This window comes from Phascolarctos cinereus, unplaced genomic scaffold (genome assembly GCF_003287225.1).
Source record: "Phascolarctos cinereus isolate Bilbo 61053 unplaced genomic scaffold, phaCin_HiC Scaffold_9;HRSCAF=440, whole genome shotgun sequence".
NCBI classification, from domain to species: domain Eukaryota; kingdom Metazoa; phylum Chordata; class Mammalia; order Diprotodontia; family Phascolarctidae; genus Phascolarctos; species Phascolarctos cinereus.
Genome location: NW_027556402.1, coordinates 80,555,749 through 80,575,154, shown reverse-complemented (window position 1 = coordinate 80,575,154; position 19,406 = coordinate 80,555,749). Strand labels below are relative to the sequence as shown.

The 19,406-nt window shown below is 40.1% G+C and overlaps 1 protein-coding gene across 1 annotated transcript in view; it reads left to right on the top strand.

The window, feature by feature from the left end:
* The window catches only part of GALNT7 (polypeptide N-acetylgalactosaminyltransferase 7), a 195,179-nt gene that overhangs the window by 514 nt on the left and 175,259 nt on the right, over positions 1-19,406 (top strand).

Here is a 19,406-nt window from a genome sequence, read left to right as displayed (position 1 = left end):
GGGCAGTCCGGACTGGCCGCTGCAGCTGCCCGCCCGGCGCCCAGCACCCTTCTCTACTGCGCCGTCCCAGCCCCGGCGCGAACAGGAGGCTGGTCCAGGCTGCGGCCTGCGGCGGCGGCGGCGTCTACAGGCCTGAGACGACGGGGAGATGCTGCCGCCGCCGGGGCGCGTGGGCCGAACCCCTAGCTGGCCGTCGCGTCCCGCTTCCCAGATTCCCGGGCTCACGTTCGGAGCCCGGCGCCCCCCGCTGCGCGCGCGCTCCGGGGAGGGGGGGGGAGGAGGCAGGGCTGTCGCTGCTGCCCGCCGCGCGGGATCCGGCTTTTACAGCCCCAGCACTCTTGTACCCAGACCCACCACTCCCTGCCCGGGAGAAAAGGGATGGGCTGTGTGGACAGGCCTTTTTCTCCTTCTCTGTCTCTCCTTATCCTGCGAGAGAGGAGCAGGGGGCGGGAAAGCGGTCCTGGGGATGGCGGGAGGGGGAGCTTATCCTGGGCGATTGCAGCCTTGGCCTCAACCTTCCTTATTGCCCTCCACCCTAGGTTCGGGCAGCTGTGGGTCGTTGCTCCCGGGGTGAGCTAGCTTGGGTTTGCAAAGGGAAGGGACCAGACCGGCTGTGGGGGGTGAAAACTCGACCACCTCCTCTAGGCTGCCTTGAGGCTTCACTGGAGGTGTCTCTGAATTTTGTTTGTACGGTTGTTTTTGCATGTTTTCTTCCCCTTTCGATTATGAGTTCCTTGAGGGCAGGGGCTGTTTTCTCTTTGTGCTCCCTGCACTTAGCTCAGTGCTTGGCACACAGTAGGCACTTAGTTGACTGCTGCTTGTTGACTTTATTGATCCGGGTCTGTCCTTTTTTCACCGAACTCCCAGCTGAGCTGAGCCCCTGTTGCCTTCTGTTGAGGCTGGTGGCTCCCTTAGGGACACATTTGTCTGCCCGGCTGAAGGCGAGAGTGTTAGCTTTAACACTCGCTTGCTTTTGAGGGTTTAGTCAGACACCTTGAAACATTAGTTACAGAAAGCATTGCTCTCCTTGGGAGGGAGCTGCTTGAGGCTCCTTCCCGCTGATCTGTGCATCTAGTGGGAAAGTTATATAGCACGTGCCTGATGCATTATCCTGGAGCAGGTCATTCTGACCTCTACAGCTGAGCTGTTCCCTTTGGGTGGGTTTACCTAATTTGCTGACCCAATAGCATCCTTAGTTTGATGTCTTTGAAAATGTGTGGCCAGGCTGGGCCATATGTCCAAGAGTAGGGAATTCAAGCCCTTGTCCACATCCAAAAACCTGATGCCCCTTGCACTCTCTTATCCTTTGCAAAACTCCTCCGCTCTCCCAGAGCCTCTGTGGCTCCTTGGCCTGAGAAAACTGAGGACTGGAACTGGGGAGTGTTCCTAGAAAGAGGACCTGAAGTGAAGGAAAGTGATTAGGGGAGGGGGAGGGTGCCATATTTTTAAAAAATTGTATTCTAACACTATTTGTATTAGAACCTCTTCTGACTTCCCAAAATTTATCTTTAAGGGAAAATTGGGTCATGAGAATATAGTCTGCTGCAAAAGGATGATATCCTCTAAGGTGGGGAGTCAGAAAATAAAATATGAGTTTTTAATTTAAATAAATACAAAATAAAACATTAGTTTGCCTCTTCCTGCCATTAAGGTTTAGAAATGAAGGCAAACTTAATGTGCTTTTGGTAGGAATTCTTATATCACTGCAGTGGAATCCCTTTATGATGCTTTAGGGGGAAAGCATAACAAGGGACCAATACCCACCTTTATTAGCTGCCCCCCAGAAAACAAGACCCAGAAGCCTTCATTTCTGAAGGGCATAATTTTATAAGCTCTGTTTTCCTGCTGCCATCTCAGCCAAAGCAGTATTTGTTCTGCATAGACCCACTGGTCATACTGATCATCGATAAACATTTATAAAAGGGTACTCAGTGCCAGTCACTGTGCTAAGTGCTGAGGATACCTAAAAAAAAAAAAAAGACAAAAGACAGTTCTTGCCCTCAAAGAGCTTGCAATCTAATGGGATGGTAATTGAAATAGTATGATGGAATCTCAGTGTGTCAGTAATATGTGGAACTGACGTTTAGGGATAATCAGAAAATTTAGGGTTGGACCTTAGAGCTCATTCAGTCCAATTTTTTTTTTTAATTTTACAGATGAGGGAATTGTGGCTGACAGTTCTGAAGTGCCTTGCTTAAGCTTGAGTTTGAACCTGGGTCCTTACTCCAAATCCTATTTGCTTTGTATTATACTAGCTTCCTGACAAGATTTGACCTTTGGCCAACCTGAATCTGTAATGAGCCTTGTAATAGAAGTTGAGTGGAGAAGGTGGATACAACATACTTTCTGAACCACTTTCATTCCTGGTCTTTCCAGAGGTGGTATAAATTCAGCTCTGGCACCTAAGCTGTTTTGAAAAGTCACTTTATTAACGATGAGTATAACCTCTTAAGTGCTGACTTATGGTGACTCTAATAACTGTTTAAGTAGAATGACTCCACCTCTTAATCAATGACACACCTTACCCAACAAGACCTGTCATTCCATTCAAGGTGTAATTTCTGCATTTTGCCAAAGACGCCAGCTCATTAAGCCTTCAAAATATGAAGATTAAAAAAAAAAGATTATCTGAAAAGCTAAAACCCTGCAATTAGCTGTCCATTCAGTGAGCCTGAAGTGCAGATGTAAGCACTTCTTCAGTCGTAGGAAGTTGTAGCATCTTCTGTGTTCCTTTTTTCCCCAAAGAAAGTTGGTTATGGTCATTTATAAAAGCTAACTAGCCATTCCCTTTTTGGTTTCAGCCGTGTCAAGGAGGATGGCAAAATAATTGAATTTAAATAATGCTTTAAATTTTTCAAAGTGCTTAGCCCTGGGCTTGGAGATAGAGGAGTGTGAATGTCACTTAACCTCTCTGCTCCTTGGTTCAGTTTCCTTATTCGTTAAAAGGGAAAGAGGAGGGAGGGAACTGACAGTAGATAATAGGATCATAGCCTTAGAGGTGGAAGTGACCTTAAAAAGTTATGTGTAGTCCAATCCCATAATGTTACAGATGGAGGAAGGTAAGCGGTCCCATGGTTGTGCAAGTAGCAAGTAACACCCATAAGGTTTGAATCCAATGCTTTTCCCACTATAATGTTTTTTTCAAATGACCTCTAAGGTCCCTTCCAGCTCTTGAGTCTGTTAACCTCTGAATATTATCTAATTTGAGCCTCACAAAAACCCTGTTAGTTGAAGTAGGTGTTACAGATGTTACCTACATTTTACAAATGAGAAAACAGGCTCAGACAGTGACTTGCCCATAGTCAAACAGGTAGTAATTCAGATTTGGGATTTCAACTCATCTTCAATTATACATTCTCTTCACGAATCCCTATTGTGAATTCCTGAAAGTGAACTTTCCAGTTGTATGCCCTTGTCCTCTGGATATGTAGAGGACAACAGCTGCCAAGGCTATACATCTGGCACTTTTATAAGTATGAAAAATTCACTTAGAATTATTAAATAAAAGCCCTTTCCGGCCTGACACCTGGCTTTAGCCCAGAGTGAATTATTATGGTTGAGTTATAAGACTCTGAAAACAGAAGTTTATAATGGAAATGTTGACAGACCTTCGACTTCAGCAGTCCTGCTATAATAAATTGAGTGCCAGTGAAGTTACAATGCTAACTGATGTTTCCTTCCATTTTCAATTGAAGCTCCTTTCTATCGACTCAAAGTAAGGAGGGTCAGGTGTCATGCAGCTTATTCCGTAACTGCCCTGAGTACCAGATCATTTATGTGATAAGAGAACTAATAACAGGTTTGAAAGGAATATATAGTACCCTTCCTTATTAGAGTTAGATCAACTCTTGGTACTGCTTGTAGGTTAGGATTTTTTTAAAAAAATCACTTTGTTGGATGACGTTCACCTGTAACCTGAAAAACTCCGATCTTGACTCTGACATTTTGTTTGACATGGAAACTTCATCCAGACTTCCTTGGTGGCGGAGCTATTGCTGGCGCAGTATAGAAATTGGGGCTGTATCTTTTCCCAGTGCCTGAATCATCAGCACCATCCTTCCAGTTCTCCAGGCTTGAAATATTGGCATTTTTCTTTTTGGATGCGCACTCTTCTGTCCTTCCGTATGTGTGTGGATCTATGGGTTTTGGGTTTGGTTTGGTTTTGTAAGCATTACACTCTCCTTGTTAACCACCATCTAATTCCTACCCAAGCTTTCATTACTATGATAGCCTCACTATCAGGTCCTGCCTCTCAACTTTTCCACCCTAAACTATCACCGTTCACCAGTGCCAGAATAATCTCCCTAAAATATTGTCCCTAGCTTGCTTAAGAACCTTCAACCTGTTTCTTCTCCATTAAAGTCTAAATCCCTCAGTTTACTGCTAAAGACCCTCCAGCTTCTGACATAGCCACTTTCAGTCAAGCCAGCCTTCTTCACCATCGTCTCCTCGCCCTTCCTCCATAGTTCATATTCACTCAGATCTAGACCTTTGGCTCATAGCTCTTCTTGCCTTCCTGCTCTTATCCATCAGTTGACATTCTTCAAGGCTCAGCTGATTACTCATCTTTCATAAAATGATTTCTTATTCTGAATTCCTGGATACGTGAGAGAGAGAAAAGAGAGAGAGAGAGAGAGAGAGAGAGAGAGAGAGAGAGAGAGAGAGAGAGAGAGAGAGAGAGAATGTGTGTGTGTGTGTGTACACAGAAGTATTCTCATTCTTTTTATTTGCCTTGAATTGTTTCCTAAATGTTTGATGTATCTAATTCCAACCAAAAAGACAGAGGAACCATGCTTCTTTTGTATCCCCAATAGCACAGCTCCAGGCATATAGGTGTACATTTTAATTTAAAATAAGGGAATTTCATTAACTTGTGTCATCCCTGTTTTCTTCCCCCAGTTCTTGAATATAGAAATCATCAAATCAGTGCCAGAAAGTACCTTGTCAAGTGGACTTGTCAAGTGATTTAAGCTACTAACACTGGGAATATATGCATTATCTCATTTAAACCTCATAGCCACCCTTGTGAGGTAGAGTAATAACAGGTCATATCACCATTTTACAGATAAAGAAATTGAGATTCATAGAAATTAAGTGACTTGACCAGAGTTGCCCAGATAAGTGCCAGAGACAGCATGCAAACCCAGGTTACTCCTGATACCAAGTTTCATTCTTTTGTCTATATTACAACAAACTTCCTCATATCTGATTTCTTAAATGTGTACTTTTCAATGAATAATTCCATTTACTTGCATTTAGGGTCTGTTAAATAATCAGACAATATTTAAATAATTGTGGCCTCATAATAGGTAGCTAATATATTTTATTCCCAAAATTTATTAAATTAATAAAAAGAAATAAATTAAGCTCTGTTTGCCAGGTATTGTGCACTGGGGCCCTAAGAGCTTACATTCTAATAGGGGCGGAGAGTAGAAATAGGAAAGTGGTAACTCAGGATGGGAGTTTGGGTTTGGAGAAGCCACAGAGATGCTGAAGTGATTTACTGGCAGTTAATTGCCAAGCCCTTTCCAGAAGTAGTAGCACCGTTGATTTGATTATGGTGCCCAGCAAGAGGTGACAAGTGATGGGATGTTGGAGATGTGTGCAGAAAATGACGTTGGTAGATGTAAAGGTAGAGCATGGGCTGATGTTTAGGGTCAGCTCATAGAGGTACAGGACTAGTTTACACTGACTTCAGTGCAAAGATAAGTGTTAATTTCTCCAGGGCCTGGAGATATGGATCCTAGAGGTTCAACATGGAAGGTGTTTGCTGGTCCAGGTGCAGAGAAATTGATATTGAGTTGACCTGGGTGGACAGTTGTATGGGTACATACAACTCCAATACAGTCTCCAAGTTCTTAAAAGCTTCTGAATTCTGCCATTTATTAATACTGTATTTTCCCATTCTATCAGAAACCAAGTACCTCTTAACAAATGTATTTTCCAAATAGTGATCCAGGAATAGGTACCAGTTAGTTCATGGACTCCCTTTTATATTGGTCTGTGACTATCCAGCCTATTGTGCATCTACCAATAAACTCTGTAAAGGTTAGGAAGAAGCCTAATATCCTTATCCTAGACTACAATCTGGTTTAAACAAATAAGATGCAAATGATGTCATGGCAATACTTGAACAACTAATAAAAGAATGACAGAGTGAGTGGAAAGAGTTTGGGATAAGCCACCAAAAAATTGGCTTCAAAATCAGCAATGAGATGAATTAAGCTAATGTGAGAAATCACCATGCAAGGTGAGCACAATTCCAGGACAGTGGTGGTGGTGGTGGGGTTAGAATGTGGGCTGAAACCTTATAAACTGAAGCATGGAAAAATGACTTAAAAAAAAAATCCGGGAGGCTTAGCAAAGACTAGAAGTGAATGAGACATACATAATCCAGATATTGATTTGGTTTTGTCTCGCTAAGTTGTTCCAAAGAAGGGGATCTATGCAGAGGAAGGAATGAGTTAGTGGGTGGTGATAGTGATTTTTTTTTTAAACAGCGTCAATAAAAGATTTTATTCACAAAAGTTAAGGAGACAAACAGGACAATTTTGTTACTGCCTTGTTAGATTTAATATACAACTTAAGAAACAAAGTACATAACGGAATAGGTTTGTATACAGTCCTTTTTTGTTCGTTATATATTCAAATGTTTGTGTTTGATTAAATTCATAATAAAGAATTTTTTAAAAAATCCTGATTTCTGATTTGCTTAAGGTTTATCATGAAAACAGACAGCAGACGACACTTTTTGAGCATTTACTGTATCCAAGAAAACTGTGATTTAGCCTCAATAATTGTAATTTTAAAAATAATTTAATACAGTAATAATTTAGCCTGAATAATTAACCCTCCAAGATTGACCACTAAGAATTCTGCAGAGCAGTGGAGTGGGAAGGGTATTGCATTTGATCAGAAGACCTTGATTCAAATCCTGTCACTACCTTGTGCAAGTCACTTAAAGGTTTTTAGCCTTATCTGTAAAATTGAGGGTTGAGGGGGCTGGTCTAGATCAGAGGTTTTCAACTTTTTATTTTTTGGTATCCCGAGCTCCTTTGCGGTCTGAAGCCTATAGGCCTCTCATCAGAATATTTTAAAATGCATAAATAAAGTAAAAAGCATAGACTTACAAAGGAATCCAAGTATATTGAAAGCCATTTATCAGAGTATTAAAAATATTTTTAAAAAATGTTCTCAAGACTCCCAAAATACATGCATAGACCTTAAGTCATCTAGATCCGGTCTTGAATGAACGATTGTCAGAGGTACTATGATTGTGTAAGTAAAACTAATGAATATATCAGAAAACTGACACCTGAATTTAAAGCTATTAAAGGGATAGATTGAGGCAACTAGGTGGTGCAGTGAATGGAGTTTAGGACCTGGAGTCAGGAGGACCCGAGTTCAGATCTAGCTGTGTGAACCCGAGTAAGTTGGTTAACCTTGTTTGCCTCAGTTTCCTCATGTGTAAAATGAGCTGGAGAAGGAAAGGGCAGACCAGTTCAGTATCTTTGCCAAGAAAATCCCAAATGGGCTCATGAATAGTTGAATTTGATTAAACAACAAAAGGGATAGATTTAGGTGTATTGCTCCCTTTGGGGAGAGGGAAGGAAGGAATAGTCTCAACAGTCTAGGTGAATTTTTATCTTTGGATAGGAAACACATACCAGTCACAAAATGACTAACTCTAAATTCTCCTTCCCCACTCTCCACCCCCAACCCCTAGTTCTCTTTTAGAGATAGCAGTTGTTATTGGACTCTCAAGTGTGGAAGTCTTGACCTTAAGCAATATTCTAATCCCATCCCCTTCTGTTCTGCATTTCTTTGTACCCCATCATTTTGCCATTTTAAAAATTTTTGTGGATAAGAATTTGTGTCTGTTGGAGGAGAGGCCGGAAGGAAAGGGAGTGGAAAATGATATAATCAGGATGGTAGTGAGAAGTTAATAGCCATACACAGTGTAAAAGCCATGCACAGAGTAAACATCAGCTACAATAGTAATAATTTCCCTCCCTCTTTTAAAAGGACCCATTGTGTCTAATGATAGTCATCTCTTGCATGGGGAGGGAAGGAAAAAAAATTACATGATAACTTTATTATATATTTAAAAGGAATAGCAAGTTGTACATAATAGATTTGCGGTTTCATGTGCAATCATCTTTTATGTTATACTGTATTATGGAAATGCTTGTTTTATTCCATAAATTAAAAATTAAATGTGGAAAAAAAGAGGACCCAATTGGAGCTCTTGAGATATGTATTAAAATGAGTAGGGGGACAGGGTTTGTTGTGGGCCTACGGAACTCTACCACCATTTCAGAAGCTGTAGCATATGTAGCCTTAGAGTTTTCTCAGTGCCAAAGGCACCTGGCCCATATAATACCCAACCCACGACCTTAGCCTCATTAGCCCTTGCTTGTCACTTGATCTAATCGACTAGAATAACTACCTTAGCTGATAAGGAAGCTGATGAGCAGTTTCGTAGGCTTAAAAAAAAGATTACTGAAGATTTTTGAAAGCTGTAATTATTAGGAAGTAATTTAATAAGAACTAATTTTTTTAAAGTTCTCATATAAATTACATGGCTGAGCAATATTGTCAGTTGAGCCACCCAGCACATTACAGGTAGTAGAGATCTTTGGTTTCCTGTGTGGATTAGATCTCTTTCATGTGCCATTCAGTTTGCAATGTGACGCCTAGTGACTTGCATTTCGGTGACCTGGTAAAAGCCTAAAATTTAAGGCTGAGGAAGGATCTTTCTCTAGAAAATACAAGGCAGTTTTTAACATACAAAAATGTTCCTTGGCCCATTAAGGAGAAAGAAAATGGCACCCTTTTCCATATAACATTTAAGTAATCAAAATTTTATTTTTCTGCTATGAGATTATTGTGATCCCTTTCTTCCCTCCCACCCCCCCCTTCACAGGATAATAAAGCACCTGAATTAACTGTAGTAAAACTATACCCCTGAAGGTACATGGGGAAACATTTAACTGCAGCTGAAGGCTTAAATCCTGTTGGAGAGGAAAATGTTCTCGTTTCATTTACTAGAAAATCGTGAATATTTGAAAATATTAAATGCTCCCAATTTCTCTTTCTTTACAGTCACTTCTGGATTTTTCAGCCTTTATACAGTTCTCAGGCATTGTTTCTCAGAAGGCATTTAAACATGCCGATAGGGAAACCTGATTCAGTTCGCTGAGTACCAGAACTGGTGCACTGAAACTTGAAGAAAAAATTAACTTTGCATTATCTAATTAGGCTTATAGAACTGTTGCAGAACTCCCTTATTTCCCAAATCTAGAAGGTACAATTAAATTCCATATTACATCAATACTGACTAGCCTGCTAATAGGCTTCCAAAGCAAAGTGATTTGAATATGTGATTGCCAAGGATGTTTAAAACTGTATGTCTTTAAATTAAATTATATACCATAGGGAACTGTGCTGTATGGGACCAGACTAGGTGATAATCAATCATTTTGTATACTTCCTGAGTTTAAGAATATATCAAGATCCCATGAGATATTCTGTCATTATAAAACTAGGGTGTTTAAGCAATCGTCTGACTTAATGTATGTGACATTAACATGTTATGGTTCTCGCTTTGGGGGGAAAAGGAGTTTTGCCTAGTGGTTTTTAGCACATACTGTGGCCATAAACCCCTTTATCATTTAATAGATGGTCTTACAGAGTTTCTGGGGCCAAAACATCGATCAACTTGTCTGTAACCAACCTGATGATGATCAATTCTGAACTCACCCGTAGCTGGCCCTTGGACAGCAGAGATGTAATTCATCACCATCACTTGTATGCAGAGCTTTGGCAGGTTGGTAGGACCATCCAAAACTGGCTATAGCCTTTGAGAATAATAGCTGAGATTAATGTAGCGCTTTAAGGTGTGCCAAACACTTTAGATATATTAGCTCATTTGAGAATCCACGATCACTGGCACTGTGTGATGAGGCATCAGGAGAAGCTATATAAAAAGACAAAAATGTGTGCTGATTAAAATGTAAGGATGGCTTTTAAAAGATAAAAAAGATGAATTGTTATAAATGTTACTTGAGAAATAGCACACTTCACCGTCACTCCTGGGATGATACGCTGGGTCTGTCAGCATGGCTGTTTTTAAAATAGCCTGCCTAGGCTAACCCTCTTCTGACTTCTAGTTGTCTTGTAGCAAACACTTGTTCTAGGATAAAATCCGGTAGAGTTTCTTGTTTCACAAGCAGGTGTTCTCTTTGATGTGAGCAAGGTATGGGGAGCTTTTACAAATGGGCACAGGCCTAATTACTTGGAATATTTCCTTGCATCAAGAATTCAGCTGTGCTAAAGGGCCCTTGATATAAATCTTCTTAGGAAAACTTGAATGTGGAAAGACAAAAATATCAGGGAAGGAGGTAAACCCATCAATTTAGTGCTGATGGTAAATGGGTTGTTCGGCTTTAAGAAAAAGTTGTTTTTATTGTTCATTTGTCTCTGACTCTTCACGAACCCATTTGGGGTTTTCTTGGCAAAACTACTGGAGTGGTTTGCCATTTCCTTCTCCAGTGTGTCTCCATTTTACCAATGAGGAACTGAGGCAAATAGGGGTTGTGACTTGCCCAGTGTCACGTAGAGGTGTCTGATGTCGGATTTGAACTCAGATCTTTCTGACTCCAGGACTGGGTGCTCTATCCACTGCATCTTCTCAGTGTCTCTTATTTTAACACTTACGCTTGATTAATTGTGAAAATAACATTTTAAACTAAATCTTTACTGTTGCCCCAGCGTACTGGCCTGGCTTATTAAACCATCATAAATCAGTAAGCAGAAGTGAAATTGAAAGTTATCGGCCTTCTATATGAGTATTATGTCTGGACATGAAAAATGAAAGAAGGAAATAGTTTGGGGGGGGTCCTTTGCTTGCCCTTTGAGCTCTGTATTTTATAGACAATTGTATAAAGAAAACCCTCTACTTAAACTCTTACAAAATATATTTGTAGATGGAAACACCGTCCTTATACATAAAAAAAAATCCAGTGGAACTGTGGGATTAGCAGTGGTGAAATATATTTTCATAGACAATGACCTAATTTATACAGAATGAGTTTTGTGGTCCCTTGACCAGATTAAATAACTGTCTTTCTTTTTCAAGACTTTTGGCCCACTGGGAAACAATTTTGATGATGTTTTCAAGAGCCGTTAGCTTCTAACCCCTCAAGTTTGTACTGTTGTCTAGGATTCAGGCACACAAGCCGCCATTTAGGGGGGTCCAAATAAGGACAATTTTTCAAAATTAAATAACCCCCACAGAATTGTGCTTTCAGTCTCTGTGGCAGCATAGGCCATATACTTTGTAGCATTTGCTACCCCTACAATCTGTGTCATGATTTTCAATCTCTTTTGAAAGAGAGCCTTAAAAAAAAAAAGCAGAACACAACAATAACCCTCTTCAGGTCTCTCCTAACTCTTGCCAGGGTGATTTAAAATGAATAAAAAATCCATTAGATTTTTGGCAAATAAGCTATGATACCATCGTTCCACTCTCTCAATTATGGTACAGAATAAATGACTACAAAATGGTTTTTAGAGTAATGGAATGGAAATGATGGAAATCACATTACATATGCATATTTTTCTGCTGGAGTAGATTGTTTAGTTTTTGAACTTGGAGAAGACTGTTGATAAAGTTGGAAGAGTGAAACTGTGACTTCTTAAATGCTGTCTGATTTTAATAGAAGTGATGGTAGTTATGAGGGTAAGACCTACTTCCCTGTTCATCACCTTGATAAAAACTCTGGTTGTGCTAATTGGATCCTTCCAACACTTCCATGAGGTAGGCACTTCATTGACATAGAATTACCCTGATTTGAGGGTACCCTGCTTTGAAATGGAGAAACTGAGGCCTAGAGAGATAAAGTCATTGCTCAGGGTCACTTAATACATAGCAGAGTTCCAAGTCTTCCCTTCCAATTTCAGCACTGTCCCTACCACCCTATCCAAAAGAAGTAACTTTTATTCCTAACGTTTGTCAGAAGGAGTTTGCTGGGGGATTGTGTCTGTCTCATGATTCATTCTGGAATAAGCTTGGTTTCTGTGGTCTAGTGATACCATAAACACTCTGTTCATGAAGGCAGTTCCCCACTACCCCAAGGCAAGGCCCATCCTTGATGTGCTAAGTATTATTGACCCCTGAAACTTCTCCAATTTGGGAAACCCAACAGCATAATTTATAGTTATGAGTGGGGACTGGCTCATGTTTTTTGTATTAGAAGTTCTTAACCTGAGGTCCACAGACCCCCAAGGAATCTGTGTATGGATTTCAGGGGGTCGGTGAACTTGAATGGAAAAAAATATGTAACATTTTTATTTTCGCTAAACCGTACCTGAAAGTTAACATTTCCTTCAGTTGTGAAATGTAGGCAACAAAACATTATTCTGAGAAGAGGTCCAAAAAAGGTTAAGAATTTTTGTTGTAGATAAACAGGCAGCTAGGTGATAAGTGGATATAAGCCCTGGATCTAGATCAGGAAGACCTGAGTTCAAATCCAGCCTCAGACACTTACTGGCCGTGGGACCCTGGCAAGTTACTTAACCTCTTGTCTCAGTTTTCTCATCTGGAAAAGGGGACTAATAATAGCACCTACCTCCCAGGGTTGTTGTGTGGTTATTTGTAAAATGATTTGTAAGCCTTAAAGCATTATATGAATGCTACTAGTGTTATTATCATCATTAGCTGCTTTGCACAAAGCAAGAATTAAAATTCTATATTAATGAGTTTGATGAAAACGCTTTTTATTAAAATGGTTGAATTCTTCCCCCCCTCCAATTTCTTGTGTGCATATGCTAGAATTGAATTTTTTTGGCACCAAATGCCTTGAACTTAAAATATTTTTTAAAAAATTATTTTTGTGGGGGCTGGGGGTGTCCAATTTATGAAATAAATATTTCTCAATATGCATAACTTGATTTTAAAGTTTAAAACATAAATATCTATAGGCTACACGAAGCTATCACAGGCTGTATCAGTACACATGTGTGTGTGTGTGTGTGTGTGTGTGTGTGGATGGCTATATGGATGAATAGATAGATAGTTTTATAACTCCAGTTATAATTCAAGTTAAAAAGCCTTTAGGCCCTAAGTGTTGACAAGTGGAAAAAGCTACCAGTGCTGCCCCCAAAGTTGGGTGAAATAAGTCCACGCTGAGAGATGATGTTCAATGTTGTTTTTTCATGTGGATTGTTTGAACATTTGAGGAAGGTTTCAATTAACCTGGCTTCCTTTTACTTTCCGTGAGCTGCTGCAGGATTCATGCCAGACACCGTTATTTGAGCAGTCAGAGGCACTGCCAGTGAATGATAAGCTCTGAGAAATAGCTTTGTAAGGGGGCCCTGTCTTGTTTCATGCAGGGCAGCTGTCCTGTTTGACCTCTTCTCAATTAACTGGTAACTGCAGAGAAGCAAAGTAAATGTGTAAAGCTTTGCCATGTCTTAACAAAACAAAACCAAAACAAAAAAGCCCCTACTCTCTTACCGTGCCTGCTGCTTACAATGTTTATCCCAGTTTAGATAGACTCTCGTTGGGCTAATGCAGGGCAGTCCGGGGGAGAGGAAGCCTGTCCTGTGAAGTGAGCACTTCCTGCTGGCGTACAAGTCTGATAAAATGCTGAAATAATAGCTCATGGGAAGCTGTTGAAAGTAAGTCCTACGGAGTACTCCTTTTTGTTATGGAAAATGATGAACGTTGTGGACTAACTGAGCTATGCCACGTGTTCTGTGGGGCACCCTGTGTTTAGATGTGTTTTCTAAATGAAAACTAGAATCTAGTCTTCCTGTCTCTCGATCCTTTATCCATTAGCTTAAAGGTGATCTAATTCCTTTTGGATTGTTGGGTTTGGTTTTTTTTTTTTGAGACAGTGTTCATTTCTTCTTTTGCTGAGGCCCTGCCCTCCTTTTTCTGATTGATTATGGGGTTTGATATTGTAATCATTCCCAGTGGGTACTCGGTGTAAAATGGCTTCCTTCATGGTTTTTGTTTTTGTTTTAAGATTGCATTCTATGTACACGTTGATGGTTAGAATCCAAGCCTGGCATTTGGGCAAACAGCATGTTGCTTCCAAATCATGAGCCTCACTTACTGCATGCACGCTTTTCTAATGGAGCTAGCTGGAGGAGAGTTGCATTTTCTGAATATAGCCAACTTTGCTAATGAAAGATGACTGAAGCTCTTCAGCTGCTTTTTTTTGCTTTATTATTTTCCTAAGCTGGTGCTTGTGATGGGCCTCTGTGCTGCAGAAAAGATAATCTTATTTCTTTTAAAAAAAGGTACCAATAAACAATTATTCTTAGGCTTGTACTGACCCAGTTACCCATACTAATTGTCTCTTGCTTTGTCTTATCACCACCAACCATGCATTTGGGAGAAAAAAAGAAAAAAGCTTGTAAGTGAAAACACAAGGCTTAAACCATCTTAAATCTGAGAAAGGTTGAGTAGCAATCAGAAGCCCACTATTCAAGTCAGGAGTTCTTAACCTTTTTTGTGTCATGGACCCCTGGGGCAGTCTGGCCTGTGGATCCCTTCTCAGGATAATGTTTTTATTTTTTTGCTTTAAAAATTTTGCTTTAAATTTTTATTTTATTTTTCTTAATTACATGTAAATAAAAGTTTTTTAATATTCATTTAAAAAAGTTTTGAGTTCCATGTTCTCTGCTTCCCTTCCTCCCTCCTTTCACACTTCCTTGAGAAGGCAAGCAATTTTATATAGATTATACATCAGCATAATGTTTTTAAATGTATTAAATAAAATATGTAAGATAAAACCAGTTATATTGAAATACACTAAAACATTAAAATTGTATTGAAACCATTCAATTATATTGAAATACACAAAACACACAAACAAAAGGTCATGGTCCCCAGATTAAAAACCTACTTTAAGCTCAATTATTATGTCACTGAATGAATGCTCGACAGTCCTATGAAGTAGATAGGCCAAGCATTATAACCATTTTACAAAATAAGGAAACGGGTTCAGATTAAGTGATTCTTCAGAGCTTCAACTCAGATAATCTGACTTCAGATCCATATAGTATAGGGTGTTTTTTGTTTAAGTAACAGACCCTTAGGTTTGGAAGGACCCTAGGGGTTTGTGTAGTTCTGTTTCCCCTCTTTTCAGAAACATTTTCCACAAGATGGACATTCAGCCTCTGCTTGACCATTTTCATTTGTAAGAAAGTCACTTTTTTTTTCCCAACTGCCTACTCTTTTCTACTGTGACAGCTGCACGTATTAGAAAGTTCTCATAAATTCAGCGTTGATAGTCAAGGTTGAGAAAATATTCAGTCAATATTCAGTGATTCACATACTCTGTCAGGTGCCAAACATATGAAATGTAAGGCAGAAAGGACCTCCCCTCCCCTCAAGGAGATTACTTTCTATGGGACAGACAACACATACACGTATAAACATATACAGATTATTTTTAAATACAAGGTAATGAGAGGGGTGGTGTTGGTAGGTGGGGCATAGTGAAAGGGCTAGTGTAGAAGAAGGTATTTGTGCTGACTTATGAAGGAAACAAAAATCCTAAGCGACAGCTGGGAATAGGGAAGGCATTATAGGCAGGGAAAAACAACTTCTACAAAGGCATATATGTGGAATATAGAGTGTCATATGAAGACTAACAAAGCCGATGTGGCCAGACCATAGAGTGCATAAAGAATAATGAGTAATCAGCCTGGAAAAATGGGTTGGAGCTAGGGTGTGAATGATTTTTAAGAGCCAAATAGAAGAATTTATATTGATCTTAGAGGTAATAGGGAGCTACTGGAGGTTAATGAGCAAGAGAGTGACGTGATCAAAAAGGTCGTGTAGGAAAACCATTTGGCAGCCCTGTAGAGGATAGAATGGAGAAAGGAGAAACTTGTGTCAGGGATATTAATTAGGAAGCTATTGTAATTGTCCAGGGAAGAGGTGACCTGAGGAGGGCCAGAAATGAGGCTGTGGCTATGTACAGAGAAAGAAACAGATAAGAGAAATTCATGGAGACCTTACCAACTGCTTGAATGTGTGAATATGAGTACTCAAGGATGGAGCCCAGGGTTGTGAACCAGGCAGGTTGAAAGACTATGGTGTCCCAGAAGTAAGTAAGTTCAAAAGAGCAGTGAGTTTGGGAAAAAAATAATGAGTGTTACATGTTGTTTAAGATGCCAGGGAGATATTCAATGGGTGACATACAAGGCACTGTGCCACATACTTGGGCAGGTACAGAGAAGAACAAACAATCTGTTTGAGGAAATAAAATATGCCCACAAGTAGTGATATAAAATGGAGATGGTGCTAAGTGACACGGGGCATTTAAAAATAAAGGGATCTGGATGTCTGGAAGATGGAGAAATCACTTTTCTTTGGGGCGGGGGAGAGAATGGTAGTGGTGGAAGGGGAGAGGGTATCAGGGAAATCTTCCATGGAGACTTTCTCCTGTTGAGTAGAAATGTGCCTCCCTAGAAGCTTCACACGGCTTCTGGGGCTATCCAGGACAAATCAATTACCCTTGTAGATGTTTGAAGGAAACTCTCATTGCCTTGCTAAGTCATGGTTATAGTTTCTATTTGCATAGTACTTCAATGCTTTCCTTAAAATGACCCTATGAGGAAGATCATAAAGGTATTATCTCCCTTTTGCAGATGAGGAAATGAGTTCAGAGAAATTTTTTATTATGGGATTATATCACCTTTTATCTTTGCATCATCAGGATTTACCATGGTGTCTTGGCCATGAGAAAGAACTGGCTTCTGATACCTGTTCTGCTCGGTGTGAGGTGATCACGGGAAAGCAGCAACCACTCTGAGCTTCAGTTTCTGTCATTCATAAGAGGGGATCAGTAGTATTGGTAATGATTGACTTTACTGAGTGAGAGTCAGAGTGGTGAGTTCGAAGGAGATCTTTTAGACTTAAGACTTCTGGAGTTAGGAAGACCTGGTAGGTTCAAGTTCTTGGGAGACAAATACACGGATGGGTATGTTACCGTGGGCAGTCACTGAGCGTCTTGTTTCTCCAGCCCACTGCCTTCAGAGAAGATGCCCATCTACGCTGGTAGAAAGAAGTCCCTCAATAGGAGCTCCCAATGCTGATAAAATCACAGCGATCTAGTCAAAACAGAACATATCTTGCCTCAGAGGGTTCAATGTCACAGATGGTGACAATATACAATTAATGTAAATTGTTTATATGCCTTAAAGTGCTATGTAAATATCAGTTATAATTATTGTGTGTTTATTTGAATTGAATAGGCCAAGTACAGTTGCCTAAGGTCCTAGAAGTGCTTCTCTTGGGTTCACTGTGAATCATTTAAAGAATAATAATAGAAGGGAGAGACCAAGAATCTAAAAATCTCTCCATTTGGTCAGGTTCCTAATTTCTTAGTGCAGAACCCTATGACTTAAGTTTTTCCTAGCTGACTTAGGATAAGGATTTTATGTCCAAATTTTAAAATTAATTTACTAGTAGAGACGACTGAAACTTCAAAAAACAAAAGCCACAACAATCATGAAACCTCACCATAATGCTAATTTGGTGTAGTGTGGATCTAATTGCTAAGGAAATAGACTCAATCTGCCTTTGGTCAGTAGTACAATAATCTTTGGGTAGGGCCAACGAGAGCAAGACTGGACACTTCACAAAACTGTACCCCAGCCTCCTAAAAAGAGTTTCTGTCTTCAAAAGTACCTAATTCACCACCAGATGGAAATTGAGATCCCTGAGCTTCAAAAAAAAAAAGATTGGATCTTAAAAAAAAAAAGCTAGTGATGTCTTTCTTCACTGAGGGAATTTCCCAAAGAGTTAGGGTGATGTGGTAAAGATGGGCACTAGAATTTGGGATTAAGCAAGGCCATTTAGTGGCTGAATGACCTTATGCAGGGTGCCTCCTTTCTCTGAGACTCCCATTTCTTCATCTTAAGAGATGTGAAGCATAGAGTTATTTCATAGCACAAGAATATCACTTAATGATGATTTAAAAAAAAAAACACTTAAAAGCTTCCTGTCTCGAACAATATAACGAATTAAAATGGAAGTGATCTTTATTTAGGAAAGACAACAGAGCCGTTCAGCTTATGAACACTAAATATAAATCTCCACATTGTGAGGGTTGTTACCAAGAACAAGTCTGTGTGACTGAAAAGCTCTCGACTGTCTATCTCCTTGCAGCTTCTCTGTTAACTCAAGTGTAACTGGTTAGCATTGCTTTCTTTTTTTTCTTAATTCAGTTTCATTTTATTTTATGCCCCAAATTCTCCCCTCCCATCTCCCCTTCCCTGACCCCTACCCATTGAGAAAACAAGAAAAACAAAACTGTTACAAATATGTGTAGTCCAACAAAACAGATGCTCATATTAGCCACATCCAAGATGTGTATGTTTGTGTGTGTGTGTGTGTGTGTGTGTGTGTGTGTGTGTGTGTGTAACTTCTGTCCCAAAGCCCACCAATATAGGACTTTGCTTATTGTTGGAGGTGAATGCCCTGCCCTCTGTGAGCAATCCTATTCCTAGCTTGCTACACTGGAGGCTTTGGGGAGTTTCCCCTTGGGTGAGATCTAGAACTTTCTTTCTCTTGATTGAGCTGACTCACCTTGCACCTAATGGGAAGAGTTACTTCGCTCTGTATTGTGTGCTATATATCCTCCTATGTATACCTTCTCTAATTTCCCTTTTGCTATGATTGGATAAATGAGTTTCTTTGCTATTTGCTATATGTATTGGTTGAGGAACTGTTATTTGGTAGCAAAGAGGGCAAACCTTAGATATAGAACTTGGGGTCCTGCTTCTCCATTCAGTAACAAAACCAGCATCAGAACCTGATCATACACCGTAGACTAACAGTAACTAAGGGAGCAGATGGATATAATTCTAGCCGGGTACCTTCTCTCTTCCTGAGGAAGGCAGAATGGTCTCTGTCCTCAAGCTTCTGCTCCCTTCCTGGAAGGAATGAAAGTCTCCCTTGGAGAGGGTGGGAGGGAGAATAGGCTATCAGTGTCTGTTCTGCCTTCTTTTAGAGCTATAGTACACAGTGACAGCTCTCCACATGTGCAGGCCCCTAGAGACAGGATGGAGACTTTCAGCTCTTCTCATGCCAGTTTCTTCCTGGAGTCTTTTCCTTCAGCCATCTGAAGTGGGGTTGGCCTCACTTGTCTTCCTTCTTGAAGCTGAAAGCCAGAAGCACTTAAAGCAACTAGAAGCTGAAAGACTGGTTGACAACTGAAGCAATATCTGCCAGCTCCACCCCACCAATGAGGAGAGGGTTCCAGACCAAAGGACTTCGGGTTACATGTGTATGTATGTGTACATGTACATATATAATACACACACGCACACAGACATACATATTTTACATACATACATAGACACATACATACACTTCATTT